Source organism: Mobula hypostoma, chromosome 7 (genome assembly GCF_963921235.1).
Source record: "Mobula hypostoma chromosome 7, sMobHyp1.1, whole genome shotgun sequence".
Lineage (NCBI taxonomy): Eukaryota > Metazoa > Chordata > Chondrichthyes > Myliobatiformes > Myliobatidae > Mobula > Mobula hypostoma.
In genome coordinates, this window is record NC_086103.1 from 45,956,418 (window position 1) to 45,974,396 (window position 17,979).

The following is a 17,979-nucleotide window of genomic DNA, read 5'->3' on the forward strand; positions in this document are numbered from 1 at the left end:
TATTTTATGGCTCATCTCACACAATCACTGCTACATACAAAGAATATCGTTTCTGTATTGTGATATATATCGTCTCTGTATTGTGAGATAGTAATGAGCACTTGCTGTTCATTTTTAGTATTTTATGGACAGTGAGTTCTATTGTGACAAAACCAGGGTATACCAGTGAAGCTTGAAAACAGCAAATTGGAATATCTTTATTTCTTTTGTGAGACTTCCTTTGCAACTCAAAAGGTTTGATGATATATAATCCCATTGTGATGGTTTGTTATCTTGCTATTTCTTATCCTGAGCAAGTTGTTCCTTTCATGGATTCTTACCTTGAACTAGAGTAATTTTGAAGTTTTTAGATATTTATGCTGATCAGAATAAGAAACTGCATTCCAAGTTGTTAAAATACTATGAAGATCTTCTTAAGTATTTGTTCACTAAACAATCATTTTACCCAACAGACCATTTTTGAACATTGATGAGCACAGAACTGAAGCTTATCAGGTGAACTTTGTAAAGAAATTCAATGTATGGATCTTTGGTAGATGTTTTAGCAACTTAGGTGAAAGTGTTTTTAACTTTTAACATGGTGAATATTTTGTTAAATGTTCCATAGGCATAAAGCAAGGTGATAGAACGGCAGACTGAATACAGGTTGAGTACCCTTTATCTGAAATGCTTGGGGCTGGAAGTGTTTCGGATTTTGAATTTTTTCTGATTTTGAAATATATAATGAGATAGCTTGGGACCGCCATCATTTCCGACTCTAAATTTATGTACTACCAGTAAGCAGTCTTTGTCTTACACTTGTTCATCACAAATACATACTTAACAGTAAAAATTATTATATTATTATAAAATTATTATATACCATTGATATAATGAAAATATGTGTGCAGGGTAACAAAAGCAGCAGAGCAACATTAGGAGAATACCTGAATCAGCTACTGAACAAACAACGGCAGGCTTTCAGTCTCCACCTACAATGCCGTGATTTGATTAATAGTTTATAGTACAGTACATTATATTTTTATATTACTTTTTAAGATTTTATGTGAGGTATAAAAACAAATAGCACGTAGACTTTGTTCTGGTGTTAGATTTTCATCAGCGACAATCTTGGTAAACTCATCAATTTCTCTGCTGCTTTGTGATCAGCAGATGCTTTATCTTTAAAATTGGTAAAATCTTTAAAAAATGTAATGCTGTGCCTTTTTAAAAAATTCTGCAAACACCCTGCTGGATAGTCACAATTATCTTCAATTTTCAGTTCATCGTGATAGATTTGTTCTTGATTAGCCAGGGCATCAAAGGGTATGGGGTGAAAGCAGGGGAGTGGGGATGACTGGAAGAATTGAATCAGCCCCTGATTGAATGGCGGAGCAAATTTGATGGGCCAAATGGCCTACTTCTGTTCCTATATCTTATGGTCTTATGATAGATCTTTGCTTGTTTTATGATCAGTATACTATTAAGTGGCACATCCTCACTCCGCCAATGAGGAATTCACTTATTCAATTTATACTTAAGAACTGCAATTTTCACTTTATGCAGTGTTTTTTTTATTTTTCATCAAATTCTGTTCATTTCATCTGTGAGGTCACTTCCTAGAATTGTCTGTGGTGTACAGAGACCTACACATCACCCAGGAACCTTCCCAGTGCTGTGTAGAACTTTCCATTTATAATGGCATGTCAGCATACAAAAATATTTTGGATTTTGGAGGTTTTTGTATTTTGTATTTTCAGATAAGGGGTAGTCAACCTGTAGTACTTTAAGTCTGCATGAAGGATAATTTGGATAATTTCATCTGTCTATATTAGACATGTCACACAAGAGTCTGTTCCTGAACCATTATCTTCAGCTTAAATTTGTTCCTATCATAAATAAATTGAGGCAAAGGAAAGCTGAAAATCTGAAGAGATCTTCAACTTTAGAAAACTCTGCACTAAAACAACATTGTTGTTCATAAACAGTATCAACTGATTTTTGTGGCCAACTCTATATCAGAGATGAGAACTCTCACTGATGCCAAAGGTGGCAATGTGAATACAGTCAGAGGCTGATATTCTCATACAACTTCAGAGCTGATAATTCAAAGGTGAAAATTTTTCCTAACTCCCAAGGCTTTTCATGAAGAATTGCGAAGACTCCTCCTACTGGCATTGCATGGAGTAGATGTGTTTCTCGAACGGCTCCGTTCTTTTTAAATTACTGAATCCCATTTGCTTCGAAAACTTACTTTTGGAGTATTATGATATCTCATGCTAAAACTTCTAAAAAAGAAGAGGATCCTTCTGTGACTATGGAAGCTTTTGCGGAGTTAATTCGGAAAGCTCAGAGCGAAATGTCTGAACAACTTTCAGATGTATGTTTAAAAGTTACCACAGAGCTTAAACAAATAGAGATTCTGCTGCAGACTTATCAAAAAACTTTACAGGAACATACTACTCAGATTCAAGAACATGAGGATGCTTTAACCAGACTGGATACTAAGACAGGTGAATTGGAAAAGTTCGGAGATAAACAATCGAAAATCATCGAATCTTTAAGACAAAAGATTGTCGCTTTGGAGAATAGATCAAGAAGGAACAATATACAAATTTTGGGTCTTCCTGAGTTGGTCGAAGGCAAGCGACCTTCAGAATTTTTTGCAAATTTGTTGGCTTGTTTGTTTTCTGATGTTTTGGATACTCCACCAATAGACCGGGCACACCGAGTCCCATTGTTTAGACCCACTTCTCAACAAAAACCTTGACCTGTTATAATTGCTTTTCATAACTTCCAAACTAAGGTTTCTACAATTCGCCAATCTCGTCGGTTAGGTATGATTAACTTTGAAGATTATAAGATAAGGCTGGTCGAAGATTATTCGCCTGAGGTATTAAAAAATGAACGTTTTAAGTATAAAAAGGTCATGGCGGAGTTATATAACAAAGGCTATAAACCTTCACTAAATTACCCTGCTCGCCTCAGGATCATTTTTGGAAAATGGATCTCCTAAGTGGTTTCTTTCGATTGAGGAAGTGCACAATTTTCTTCAGGCCAAATCAAGTCCAGAAGGTTAATTGTTTAATACTGTATCAAATAAATTACGCTTCCTTAGCTTGACTGATTCTTTGTTGTTGGAAGTTTGCAATCTAATGGTTTAGTACATCTTTTTTTTAACAATTCTCTCTTCTATTCTCGTATACTCTTATAATTAGTTTCTGTTCTTATCGTATTTTCTTTGCTGAATTAATTTTTCTTTCAACATGATATTTTGAACTCTTCTTTAGCTCTTCTGAATAATATTTAGTCTATCAACTCCGGAAGTTTAGATGTTTATTTCTGCTTCATATAACCTTGTTCCCTCAGTTTGACTGATCAACTCATTGCAATTGTGCAGTTTGTTTATTACTTCTTTCTTTGAACAATTCTTTTTTCAATATATTTTCAAAAATAATTCTTCTTTTTCTTCGCATTTTGTATTTTTTCTGTTTAGGAAATTAATAGATTTAACTTCAGTAAGTTTTCTTTGTAATTATTTTTTGCAAACATTATGTTTTGATTTTTTTTTAGTTCTTTTGAAGGTTATTTAGTCTAGGTTGGAATTCACTCTGTACTAATCTTTTCTTCTCTTGGAGCTCTGCCAGTAGGATGTCGGGGGTGGGATTTATCAGTAGATCAGCTTTCGCCTTTTCTTGGGTGATTTTTTTCTTTGGGAGGGGGTGGATGGGAGTGGGCTGTTTTTTTTCTTTTTCCTTTTTATCAACTGTTTGGTTATCCCTGCCTCATCTATTGCTTGCTTAGGTATTTTGAATTTTAAGGTTTGGATTTTTGGTATATTCCCATGGTTTATATGTTTAACCTCTGTTTTAAACATATTTAAATGGTATACAATATTAATTTTCTTAGTTTAAATGTGAGAGGTTTAAACTACCCTGTGAAACGCAATAAGATTTTTACCTATATTAAGAAATTGAATGCCTCAATTTTTATTTACAAGAGACACATGTTTGCGGATCTGACTGTGGGCGTTTGTTCAAATGTTGGAATGGTCCAGCTTTTCATTCTTCCTTTCAAGCCAAGGCCAGAGGTACTTCGATTTTGATTGACAATTCAGTTGCTTTTGTTCAACATGATGTAATGTCTGACCCCAATGGGCGGTTCGTTATAGTCTCAGGGAATTAGATAACAAACTAATGGTTTTTGCTAATCTCTATGCTCCGAATATAGATGATCCTGGCTTTTTTGAACTTTTTTTTCTTTTTTACCAGACTTAAATTTATACTCTTTAATCTTGGGAGGGGATTTTAATTGCTGTCTTGACCCTGTTTTAGACCGTTCATCTTCGAAATGATTGAATATTAGTAGATCTGCCTCCTATATCCAATCTTTTCCAATGAAATGTGACATTATTGATGTTTGGCATTTTTTTTACATCCAACAAGTAGAGAATATTCCTTTTTTTCCTCATGATCATCATACCTATTCCAGGATTGATTATTTTTTTATCGATAGTCATTTGATACCCTCTGTTCGATCCTTTGATTACAAAGAAATTGCTGTTTCAGATCATGCCCCCGTTTTTTAATCTTTAAATCTTCCAGGGCTTTCTCGATCAAACAGATTTTGGCATTTTAATCCAATTTTACTATCGGATAAGGCTTTTTTACAATTTATAGAGAGTCAAATTACTTTTTTCTTTGAAGAGAATACGCTAGATGGCACTTCTAGCTTTATTATTTGGGATGCTTTCAAGGCTTATATTAGAGGCCAAATTATTTCCTGTGCAGCAAGTATTAAGAAAAAAGCTAATAAGGAGAGAACTTATTTAGCCAACCAGCTGAAACATTTAGATCAAGAATATGCTTTTGATCCAGATCCCGTCTTATATAAAAGATATGTGGAAGTTAAAACTAAATATGATCTGTTATTAACTTACCCTGTTGAAACTCAACTTTTAAAAGATAAAAGTCAATTTTATGTTCATGGTGATAAAACGGGCAAACCTTTGGCTAATCAACTTAAGACTTTAACAGTTAAACGTCAAATTAAGGAAATTTCCAAAGCGAATGGTGATATAACTTCTGATCAATTAGAAATAAATGATACTTTTAGAGAATTTTACTCTAAACTGTATAGTTCCAATTCCCCTAAAGCCAATTTTGCTATGAATAATTTTCTAGATTGTTTAAACATTCCCTCACTTGCTGAGGTTAATTGAAAATGGTTAGATCAACCTTTCTCTTCTGAGGAAATTGCCCAGGTTGTCCATTCTCTGAGTTCAGGGAAGGCTCCCGGTCCTGACGGGTTTTCTGGAGAGTTCTACAAGGCTTTTGCTCCTTTGCTTATTCCTCACTCACTTTCTGTCCTTTCTGACTCTCTTAAATTAGGTACATAGAACATAGAATTAGTACAGCACATTACAGGCCCTTCTGCCCACAGTGTTGTGCCGACCCTCAAACCCTGCCTCCCATATAACCCCCGACCTTAAATTCCTCTATATACCTGTCTAGTAGTATCTTAAACTTCACTAGTGTATCTGCCTCCACCACTGACTCAGGCAGTGCATTCCACGCACCAACCACTGTCTGAGTAAAAAAACCTTCCTCTAATATCCCCCTTGAACTTCCCACCCCTTACCTTAAAGCCATGTCCTCTTGTATTGAGCAGTGGCGCCCTGGGGGAGAGGCGCTGGCTATCCACTCTATCTATTCCTCTTATTATCTTGTACACCTTTATCATATCTCCTCTCATCCTCCTTCTCTCCAAAGAGTAAAGCCTTAGCTCCCTTAATCTCTGATCATAATGCATACTCTCTAAACCAGGCAGCATCCTGGTAAATCTCCTCTGTAGCCTATCCAATGCTTCCACATCCTTCCTATAGTGAGGCGACCAGAACTGGACACAGTACTCCAAGTGTGGCCTAACCAGAGTTTTATAGAGCTGCATCATTACATTGCGACTCTTAAACTCTATCCCTCGACTTATGAAAGTTAACACCCCGTAAACTACCCTATCTACCTGTGCAGCAACTTTCAGGGATCTGTGGACATGTACCCCCAGATCCCTCTGCTCCTCCACACTACTAAGTATCCTGCCATTTACTTTGTACTCTGTCTTGGAGTTTGTCCTTCCAAAGTGTACCACCTCACATTTCTCCAGGTGAACTCCATCTGCCACTTATCAGCCCACTTCTGCATCCTATCAATGTCTCTCTGCAATCTCTGACAATCCTTTACACTATCTACAACACCACCAACCTTTGTGTCGTCTGCAAACTTGCCAAGCCACCCTTCCACCCCCACATCCAGGTCGTTAATAAAAATCATGAAAAGTAGAGGTCCCAGAACAGATCCTTGTGGGACACCACTAGTCACAATCCTCCAATCTGAATGTACTCCCTCCACCACCACCCTCTGCCTTCTGCAGGCAAGCAAATTCTGAATGCACCTTGCCAAACTTCCCTGGATCCCATGCCTTCTGACTTTCTGAATAAGTCTACCGTGTGGAACCTTGTCAAATGCCTTACTGAAATCCATATAGATCACATCTACTGCACTACCCTCATCTATATGCCTGGTCACCTCCTCAAAGAACTCTATCAGGCTTGTTAGACACGATCTGCCCTTCACAAAGCCATGCTGACTGTCCTTGATCAGACCATGATTCTCTAAATGTCCATAGATCCTATCTCTAAGAATCTTTTCCAACAGCTTTCCCACCACAGACGTAAGGCTTACTGGTCTATAATTACCCCGACTATCTCTACTACCTTCTTTGAACAAGGGGACAACATTCACCTCCCTTCAATCCTCCGGTACCATTCCCGTGGACAATGAAGACATAAAGATCCTAGCTAGAGGCTCAGCAATCTCTTCCCTCGCCTCATGGAGCAGCCTGGGGAATATTCCGTCAGGCCCCGGGGACTTATCCGTCCTAATGTATTTTAACAACTCCAACACCTCCTCTCCCTTAATATCAACATGCTCCAGAACATCAACCTCACTCATATTGTCCTCACCATCATCAAATTCCCTCTCATTGGTGAATACCGAAGAGAAGTATTCATTGAGTATCTCGCTTACTTGCACAGCCTCCAGGCACATCTTCCCACCTTTATCTCTAATCGGTCCTACCTTCACTCCTGTCATCCTTTTTTTCTTCACATAATTGAAGAATGCCTTGGGGTTTTCCTTTACCCTAATCACCAAGGCCTTCTCATGCCCCCTTCTTGCTCTTCTCAGCCCCTTCTTAAGCTCCTTTCTTGCCTCCCTATATTCCTCAATAGACCCATCTGATCCTTGCTTCCTAAACCTCATGTATGCTGCCTTCTTCCACCTGACTAGATTTTCCACTTCACTTGTCACCCATGGTTCCTTCACCCTACCATTCTTTATCTTCCTCACCGGGACAAATTTATCCCTAACTTCCTGTGAGAGATCTCTAAACATCGACCACATGTCCATAGTACATTTCCATGCAAAAACATCATCCCAATTCACACCCACAAGTTCTAGCCTTATAGCCTCATAATTTGCCCTTCCCCAATTAAAAATTTTCCTGTCCTCTCTGATTCTCATCCTTTTCCATGATAACGCTAAAGGCCAGGGAGCAGTGGTCACTGTCCCCCAGATGCTCACCCACTGAGAGATCTGTGACCTGATCCGGTTCATTACCTAGTACTAGATCTAGTATGGCATTCCCCCTAGTCGGCCTGTCCACATACTGTGACAGGAATCCATCCTGGACACACTTAACAAACTCTGCCCCATCTAAACCCCTGGAACGAATCAGGTGCCCATCAATATTAGGGAAGTTAAAGTCACCCATGATAACAACCCAGTTATTTTTGCACCTTTCCAAAATCTGCCTCCCAATCTGCTCCTCTGTATCTCTGCTGCTACCAGGGGGCCTATAGAATACCCCCAGTAGAGTAACTGCTCCCTTCCTGTTCCTGAATTCCACCCATACTGACTCAAAAGAGGATCCTGCTACATTACCCACCCTTTCCGTAGCTGTAATAGTATCCCTGACCAGTAATGCCACCCCTCCTCCCCTTTTCCCCCCTCTCTATCCCCTTTAAAGCACTGAAATCCAGGAATATTGAGAATCCATTCCTGCCCTGGTGCCAGCCAAGTCTCTGTAATGGCCACTACATCATAATTCCATGTATGTGTTCAAGCTCTTAGTTCATCACCTTTGTTCCTGATGCTTCTTACATTGAGGTACACACACTTTAGCCCTTCTACCTTACTACCTTTACACCGTTTATTCTGCTCCTCTTTCCTCAAAGCCTCTCTCTATGTTAGATCTGGCTTTACTCTATGCACTTCTTTCACTGCTCTATCGCTCCAGGTCCCATCGCCCTTGCAAATTAGTTTAAACCCTCCTTAACCATGCTAGCAAACCTACCTGCAAGGATATTGCTCCCCCTCCAGTTCAGGTGCAACCCATCCAATCTGTACAGGTCCCACCTTCCCCAGAAGAGATCTCAATGGTCCAAAAATCTAAAACCCTGCCCCCTGCACCAACTCCTCAGCCACGCATTCAACTGCCATCTCCTTCAATTCTTACCATCACTGTCACGTAGCACTGGCAGCAATCCTCAGAATGCCACCCTTGAAGTCCTGTTCTTCAGCCTTCTGCCTAGTTCCTGAAACTCACACTTCAGGACCTCGGCCCTCTTCCTGCCTATGTCATTGGTTCCAACATGTATCATGACTTCTGGTTGCTTTCCCTCTTGTACCAGGATGTTGTGCACCCGGTCAGAGACATCCTGGACCCTGGCACCCGGGAGGCAACAAACCATGCGGGTGTCCTCCTCACATCCACAAAATCTCCTGTCTGCTCCCCTGACTATAGAGTCTCCAATGACGACAGCTCTCCTCTTCTCCGTCCCACCCTTCTGCGCCACCGGGTCAGACTCAGTGTCGGAGGCCTTGCCACCCTGGCTCACACCTGGTCGGTTGTCCCCGCCAACAGTATCCAGGATGGTAAACTTATTATTCAGGGGAATGGCTACAGGGGTGCTCTGCACTACCTGTCTGTTCACCTTCACTTTCCCCCCTCTGACTGTCACCCAACGACCTGCTTCCGACAGCCTAGGTGTGACTACCTCCCTGTAGCTCTCATCTATGATTGCCTCATTCTCCCTTATGAGTCGAAGGTCATCCAGCTGCTGCTCCAGATTCCTTAAATGGTCTTCCAGATCGCCCAGCCGCATGCACTTCCGGCAGATGTGACTCTGCGGGAGAGGGGCGTTCCCCCAAGACTGCCACATCTCACATGAAAGGTACATCACCGTCTCAGGAGGCATTGTAAAGACTAACTGCGAGCAAGCTTGTCCTCTGCCCCTTCTTGTCGAAGCCTCTCGAGTCAAAGAGCTCCACTCTTTCACTGGCCCACTCACTCACTGGCCGCTTCGCTTGAGCTACCCCTCTATTTATCTGTTTGAGCTTTTCAAGATGCTTGGTCACCTGACCTCGATCGCCCAGTCAGCTGCTTTCTGCTGAGTCTGATCTATTCAAATCTTGATTGACTTGATTGTACAGACCAACTGCCAAAACTGCCAGAATCTCTCAAGTCAAAGCCGCAAAGCTCCACTCCTTCACTGGCCCACTCACGCTCTGGCCACTTTCCACAGGCCGCTCCACTTGTGCTACCCCTCTATTTATCTGTTTGAGCTTTTCAAGATGCTTGGTCACCTGACCTCAATTGCCCAATCAGCTGCTTTCTGCTGAGTCTGAGCTATTCAAATCTTGATTGTCGAATCAACGGCTTTCTGCTGATCTATTCAAATCTAGGTAGGTTGCCACAATCTTTTTATGACACCTCTATTTCACTTATTCTCAAAAAGAATAAAGACCCAACTGATTGCTCTTCCTACAGATCTATTTCTTTACTTAATGTTGACACTAAAATTTTATCTAAACTTTTGGCTCACAGAATGGAAAACATTCTGCCTTTTATTATCTCTGATGACCAGACTGGATTTATTAAAAATCATTATTCTCATTTTAACATTCGTCGTTTACTGAATGTTATTTATTCTCCCTCTAAAGAAACTTCGGAATGTGTGATTTCTTTGGATGCTGAGAAAGCCTTTGACCGGGTTTAATGGAATTATTTATTTAAAATATTAGAAAAATTTAAATTTGGGTCCAATTTTATTCAATGGATTAAATTACTTCTTTCATCTCCCACTGCACAGGTTCTTACTAACTCTCAAGAGTTCTAAACCATTTAATCTCCAATGTGGAACCAGACAAGGATGTCCTTTGAGTCCTTTGCTTTTTGATTTGGCTTTTGAGCCTTTATAGACAATAGACAATAGGTGCAGGAGTAGGTCATTCGGCCCTTTGAGCCAGTACCGCCATTCACTGTGATCATGGCTGATCATCCACAATCAGTACCCCTCACGTTTAGCCATCGCGTTTCATGAATCAGTTGACATCTCGGATATTTTAAAGAGGGGTATCACTCATAAGGTGTCCCTTTATGCTGATAACCTTTTGCTCAACATCTCAAATGTGGAGTCCCCTCTACCTTCAGTACCCTCTTTATTTTCTGAATTTAGTCAGTTCTTAGGATATAAACTTAATCTTCATAAGAGTGAACTTTTTCCTTTTAATAATTGGGTATCAGTCAACTCTGACCTTCCTTTTAAAATTGTAAGAAATCAGTTTACTTATTTGGGTATAACAATTACTAGGAATTATAAATTTCTTTTAAAGAAAACTTTATTACTCTTTTTAATTATGTTAAGAAGGTACTATCAAATTGGTCTCCCCTTTCTTTATCACTGATTGGATGTATTAATTCTATTAAAATGAATATTTTGCCTAAATGTTTATATTTATTTCAAGCCCTACCTGTTTTTATTCCTAAATCCTTTTTTGACTCTTTAGATTCCATTATATCTTCTTACTTATGGAAGAATAAAACCCCCCGATTAAACAAAGTTCATCTTCAGAAAACTAAAAAAAAATGGGGGATTAGCACTACCCAATTTTAGGTTTTACTACTGGGCAGTCAACATATGCTACCTTACGTTTTGGTTACACTACATTAATCGTGAAGACTGTCCGGTTTGGGTTTCTTCAGAAGTTAATTCTGTTAATAAATTTTCTATTATTTCTCTTCTTAGTTCTTCAATTCCTCTATCCTTAAGTAATTTAACTGATAATTATGTAGTTAAACATTCTTTGAGGATTTGGTTACAATTTAGAAAATTCTTTGGGTTATTTGGTTTTTCACTCTCTAGTCCCATTTTTTTCTAATTTTTTTAAAACCTTCTTTGACTGATGTAGTTTTTAAAGAGTGGAATAGACTAGGTATTAAATATTTTCAGGATCTGTTTGTTGGAGATTGTCTTTCCTCATTTAATCAACTATTAAATTAATTTTCGTAAAGCTCACTTTTTTAGATATTTACAAATTAGAGACTTCTTGCATTCTTAACTTCATACATTTCCTAAATGTCCAGATAAGAATTTAATTGATACAATTTTTACTTTGAAACCTTTTCATAATGGATCTATTTCTAATATTTATAGTTATGTTGTTGGCAATGAGAAACATTCCGTTAGACAAAATTAAAAACCTCTGGGAACAAGACCTACAGATTTCATTTGATGAGGATACTTGGAATGAAATTTTTAAACTTGTTCACACCTCTTCGTTATGTGCGTGTCACTCTCTTTTACAATTTAAAGTGGTTCATAGAGCCTATGACTAAAGATGAGCTCTCTCATTTTTGCTCAGATTTTTCTCTACACTGTAATAGGTGTAATGTCGAAGAGGCCTCTCTAATTCATATGTTTTGGTCCTGCCCGCAGTTTGATAAATTTTGGAAAGAAGTATTTCAAACTTTCTCAGAGCTTTTTAAAGTAAACTTTAAACCCAATCCTCTGACTGCCTTGTTTGGCATTGTTGGAGGAAATGATTTTACTCTTAAGCCGAATAATTTGCATATTTTGGCTTTTATTTCTCTTTTAGCCAGAAGAGTTTTGCTGCTTAAATGGAAAGATGCTGCTCCGTCTGTTCATACCCAATGGTTGATTGATGTTATGTCATGTTTAAATCTAGAGAAGACTAGATGTTCTATTTCTATAACTAGACAAGATTTTTTCACATCATGGGGTCCTTTTTGGAACTACTTTCACAATTTTTGACTTGTTCAGCAATGATGATAGATGTTGATGAACATATCAATGATGAACAATGATGAACATATCATATGTTTGAATTTACGACTATATGTCAGAGATTTTTTTTTCTTTTAACCAAACAGCTGTTTTTTTCCCTCTCTTTTTTTTTGTTTTGTTATGGGGTTTTGATTTTGCTTTAGATTATAATAAAATATAACTTTTCAAATTATGGTTAATTTACTATACATACCAGTAGTTATGGGGCATTTCAATCTTGTTTCTGTTTCCATAATATCATAATGTATTTTGTATTCATCTATGCGAGTGATTTAATAAAAATATTGAAAAAGAAGAAGATTGGCAGTATTTCCAGTGTTTGGAAGCTCTGAAAGCTCTTATATGTAACATGATCAAAATGGTACAGCTATTGCAGAATGTAGTGCTGTTAACTGAACCATTAAGTAACAGCAAAATCTGAGTTTATTTAAAAGAGGGATCTGAATTAATCTTGATTAATATGTCCAGGCTAGCACCAACTGCAGTTTATATGATCATATTCCTGGAATAGGTCCAGATGTTGATAAATATGGCCCAATCAAACTGGCAACTCCATTTAGAAGCAGAACAAGAAATAACACTCAGGGATACAACTCTCCAGCTATTCCTGGATTTGCCTGAATGGGTACAGGTAACATAAACATGGAAAGCTTTTCAGGATGTATATCGTATACATTTCTCTAACATTAAATGTACCTTTGAAAATGTTATTATTGTAGCAATTGCATCATGAAGGGCTTCACATCAGCTCCATGCAAAATAACGTCGGTGAGAGCATCAAACACTCATTTTCATAATTAGACTCCCACTATCACAATGCCTAGAGGTATCTCCAGAAGTTACTAAACCAGTCTTCAATTGAAGCTATATAATGCACTAGTGCTTTAACATCCACAATTGAAATTGTGAAATATATTTATTTTATCATAGCTAACATGTTATTTATTCTTTCCACTTTTAATTAAAATGGATAAAATGAAAATAAGGAATAATATTCTGTCCCATACAACCCGATCCTTGTCCAATATGCAAGGCTCAACACGTTATCAGTTGAGGTTCTGTGCAATATGGTGAAGCACTAGTAGTATGTACACACTCTTGCTTGATGATTAGTAATCACTGGGAAAGAAAACAAAATAATTGGTTATAAATACAAATTACAGCACCTCTGTCCACTGAAGGTATTATCAGTCACCCAAAATTCAGGGCAAGTTGGCAAAACCCATTGACATTTCCATCGTGCAGAGAATCTGAATCATAATTATTTCATTAAGCAACACAGACTGGTCCCAGGTTCTGCTGAATCTTAGCCATGCTATCAATTAAAAATATATGAATGTGGTACAGACTTTGCACAATCCTCTCAGATTATCACAAATCACTTTACATCTCTTTAAATGTTCTTAACTTGCAGTAACTATTGTATTGTAAGTAATAAAATAGCCATTTTACCAACAGCAACCTCCCAGCAATTTATTGACCAGGTAGACTATTTATAGAAATGCTTATTGAGGAATAAATATTCCCAGCACACCTGGGCTAACTGACCAGTTCATCCCCAAAGTAGTATCCTGGTTTTTATTTAATACCTCCATCCTAAAGCAAGCAAGATTTAATGTCTCATCTGAAAGGGAGAATCTGCATTCCCTTGCGCAGCACTGGATAGACAGCCCAGACGTAGATTTTTAAATCTCTGGAGTGGGACCCAGAAACCTCTGACACGAGCAGCACTGCCATAAACTGAGTGACTGCCGGGAAAGATAAATATTCAGGAAATAGGTAGATGGAAATTGGGCAGAAACCCTATTTAAGATTGCTGGCCAGCAGAAGATGTTTAAATGCTAATTTTACACGCAAGACTCTCCTTTAAAACCTAAAAATAAATGGGTGATCATTTGAATAAATAATCCATCATCACATTGTTCAATACATTTAATGATTAATAGTAACATGGGTTACCAGTGAAATAACAAAAACTATTTATTAAAACCTTGTTTCAGTTTCAATTTGAGTGATAAGTACTCTCAGCTCAAGTAAGAGTCGGGAATTTCTAATCCACATGTAAGATTTGAAAGGTCTTTCTAGTTACATAGTTATTATCCTTGTACTCTTGCTGTTGCAGTTATTTTAGAATATTGCCATATTGCATAGAAGTCAAAACAAATCAAAACAAAAATAAGATTAAAATGCAAGAAATAATCAATATCAAGAATCCAGTCAAAATTCATTCCCTATTTTAAAGATAACTCTGTCCGAAGTTACCATAAAGTTTGATATTTTATATATCTGAATAAATTGAATTACATAAGCCTAGAATTTCTGAGTAACACCCACAAAATGCTAGAGGGACTCAGCAGGCCAGGGAGAATAAAGAGTCGACATTTTGGGCCAAGACCCTTCCTCAGGACTCATTCACGGATTATCAGGATTTCCAGCATCTGCAGAATCTCTTGAACCCAGAACTTCTGTTACAGAAAATTTAGAATGAAACATGGCTGGGTACTTTGAGTGCGTGTGGATGTTTGATCAGGATTTCTGTGCAAATATCGGCTGGTGAGCATGTGACAGTGACTTCATAGAGCAGCAAATATTTGATTGGTGCCTGTAGTTGAAATTCCCCCATGCAGCAAGGCATGTGAATGCTACAAGCCTTAGGTCAGCTCTTAACCTGAGAACTGAAGCCTGCTCCAGTATTAGTGATAAAGTCTGTTTCATTTCCCAACTCCCGATGATTTCTTCAGGTTCCCTGATGCCTCTCCAAAACACTCTACCTCTCTGATAAAAAAAATCCATCCCATTTGGATCTTTTCCTCAACCATATCCCCCGATCTCTGCCACACCCATGCCTATATGATTGTCCTCCCCGATCATCACCTCCTCCCGTCCCCTTCCCTCCTCCACTGTTGCTTTATGAATAGGCTTGTGCATGTGATATTGGAGATGTTCACCAGTCCCGTGCTGGGAAGGATGGGCTTGAGGATCTAGGAAAGCTTTGCACAATGTGTTTGTTGTACTGTGAGAAACTGCCGTTTTCACAAGTCAGTGGGCATGGATTACACAGAGGCTTAAAAGAAAGTAAAGCAGCATGCCTAAACTGCCTAGTAAGCTGCCTTGGTTTGCCACAATACCACAAGTAGTTAACCTGGATCATCTGGTAGATAGACGTAGGTGTGCTTTGCTGAAGCTACTAAATTGAACAAGTTAAAGAGATTAAGAAGCCTCCAGAATGAAACATGGTTGGGTACTTTGAGTTGCTGTGGATGTTTGATCAGGCTTTCTGTACAAATGGAGGAAAAGACGTAAGAGGCTGGCTGATATAAGGGATAACGTGAGAGATCTGTTTGATTTAGGTCCCATTAACCAACCTACTTGTTGCAGGTTATATCTGTGCCGAATAACCAAGGGAGTTTTCACTGTTGGATTGGTTAAGTAAACTTGAAAAGCCATTCCCATAATATGGTTGCAGTCAACCCATATTGTTCATTGGCAATATCTTCCAGCATACAGACTTTCAGATAGAATTGTTGATCCATCAGGAATTTTATAGTGCATGCTAATTAGCCTTCACTGAAGGGAGGAAAAAGAGTTTGCCAGTAACTGGGCATTTTTCTAAATCCATGCCCAATGACATGGGTATTAATAATGCCCTATTACTGAATACTCCTTGTAACATTACAGTCTCTTCCCACAACCTCTTCTGAATTACAATCTGTAGTCAGTATATGGATTCACCCTTTATTTCCAGCACCCTGAGCCCAATCCTAAGGCTTTTCTCCTTTGAGCTCTTCAATGGGGTCATGGCTGATTGTATCATTAGTACAGTGATGTTTATTTAGGGCCATAGTGTCGATATAAAAATAAGTACAGATTGTACTTGAGATTGTCTCAAATAGCCTGAATTAAATCTGCTTCATTCTACTTCAAATCCTAACTGCCATGCAGTTTAACTAAAGATCAAATGACTTTATAATTTTCCCAAGTATTCTTTTATCTAGGCGTTACGTTATGTAACATCTTATTTTATCCATTGCCTTTATATGTTTGTTTGAGTCCACTAGATTTGGCCAGCATTTTGCTCATTCTCCTCTTGTACATTTTGAACAAGTCTTGACCTTCTGTTTAACACAATAGGCTCATTTTCAGAAAGCAAGGAAATAACTTCATGGTTCAACTGTTCCTGTTGGAATTAAGGAAGCTTAAGAGTGTTACCTTGTGCCAACATCCTGGAATTGGCAGACCATCAGGGCCCTGTGGTGAAGACAGATATGGGAATGTAAGGAAGTAATAGATTAACTGATCCTGATTAAGTCACACATTTTCTTTCTAAAACTCTTTATAGGAATCATTTGAAGACCATGCCATTTCTTGAAGACTATCTTTCAGCAAGATGCTTAAATCTTCAAGATAAACAGAAACTGCTGAGAGCTGATCCAGCGTGCTTGTAAAGAGAACTTGTACTGGTATTGCATGAAGTGCTCTGAGAGGCTGGTTATGGCCAGAACTAACTCGTGCCTGAGCAAGGAGCTGGACCTATTGTATTATACCTACTGCAACAACTGGTCTACAGTGGACACAATCTCACTGGCATCTCCGCTCTGCTTTTGAGCACCTAGTCAGCAGAAAAACATACACCAGATTACTGTTTATTGATTACAACTTGACATTCAATACTGTAATCCAGCGGTCCCCAACCACCGGGCCGCAAAGCATGTGCTACCGGGCCGTGAGGAAACGATATAAGTCAGCTGCACCTTTCCTCATTCCCTGTCATGCACTGTTGCACTTGAACATAGGTTTACCAACTGTCCCGTATTTGCCGGGACATCCTGAATATTGGGCTAAATTGGTTTGACCCATATTTCCCCCGCTAAGGTAAAGTGTTCCTATGAAACCTTTCGTGCCAAAATGGCGTGAAGCGAAGAAGCAATTACCATTAATTTATATGGGAGAAATTTTTGAGCATTCCCAGACCCAATAACCTAACAAATCATACCAAATACACATAAAACAGAAAATAAGTAACACTAACATATAGTAAAAGCAGGAATAATATGATAAATACACAGCCTATATAAAGTAGAAATAATGTATGTACAGTATAGTTGGGAAGATGAAGGGAAAACCGATTTGTGGGGGGAAAAATCAGCACGTACGCGCATGCGCACAGCACATTCGCACGTCACGCATGCGCACACGGGTGCCCATGCAAGGCTTCATAGTCATGGTTGTCTTCCCTGTGGTAAAGTGTCCCGGGATTTGACTGCTAATTTTGTCCCTTATTTGGGAGTGAGAAAGTTGGCAACCCTGACTGTAAAAGACATGTTGTTTAACCCTACTTGAACACCTCCCCCCCCCCGCCTGGTCGGCCGGTCCGCAAGAATATTGTCAATATTAAACTGGTCGCGGTGCAAAAACGGTTGGGGACCCCTGCTGTAATCCCTTCAATATTAATCATTAAACTTCTAAACCTGGGACTCTGTACCTCCCAGTGCAACTGGATCCTCGACTTCTTGGGAGACAACAGTCAGTACAGATCGGTGATAACATCTCCTCCTCGCTGACAACACAGGTGCATCTCAAGGATGTGTGGTAAGATCACTGCTTTACTCTCTCCACAATCATGACTGTGTGGCTGAGGCAGCTCAAATGCATTCTATAAATTCACAGTAACACCACTGTTGTTGTTAAAATCCTAAATGTTGACGAGGAAAGACTCAGGAGTGAGACAGATCAGCTGATTGTGTGGCATTGCACCAACAACTTTGCATTCAGCGTCAGCAAGACCAAGGAACTGA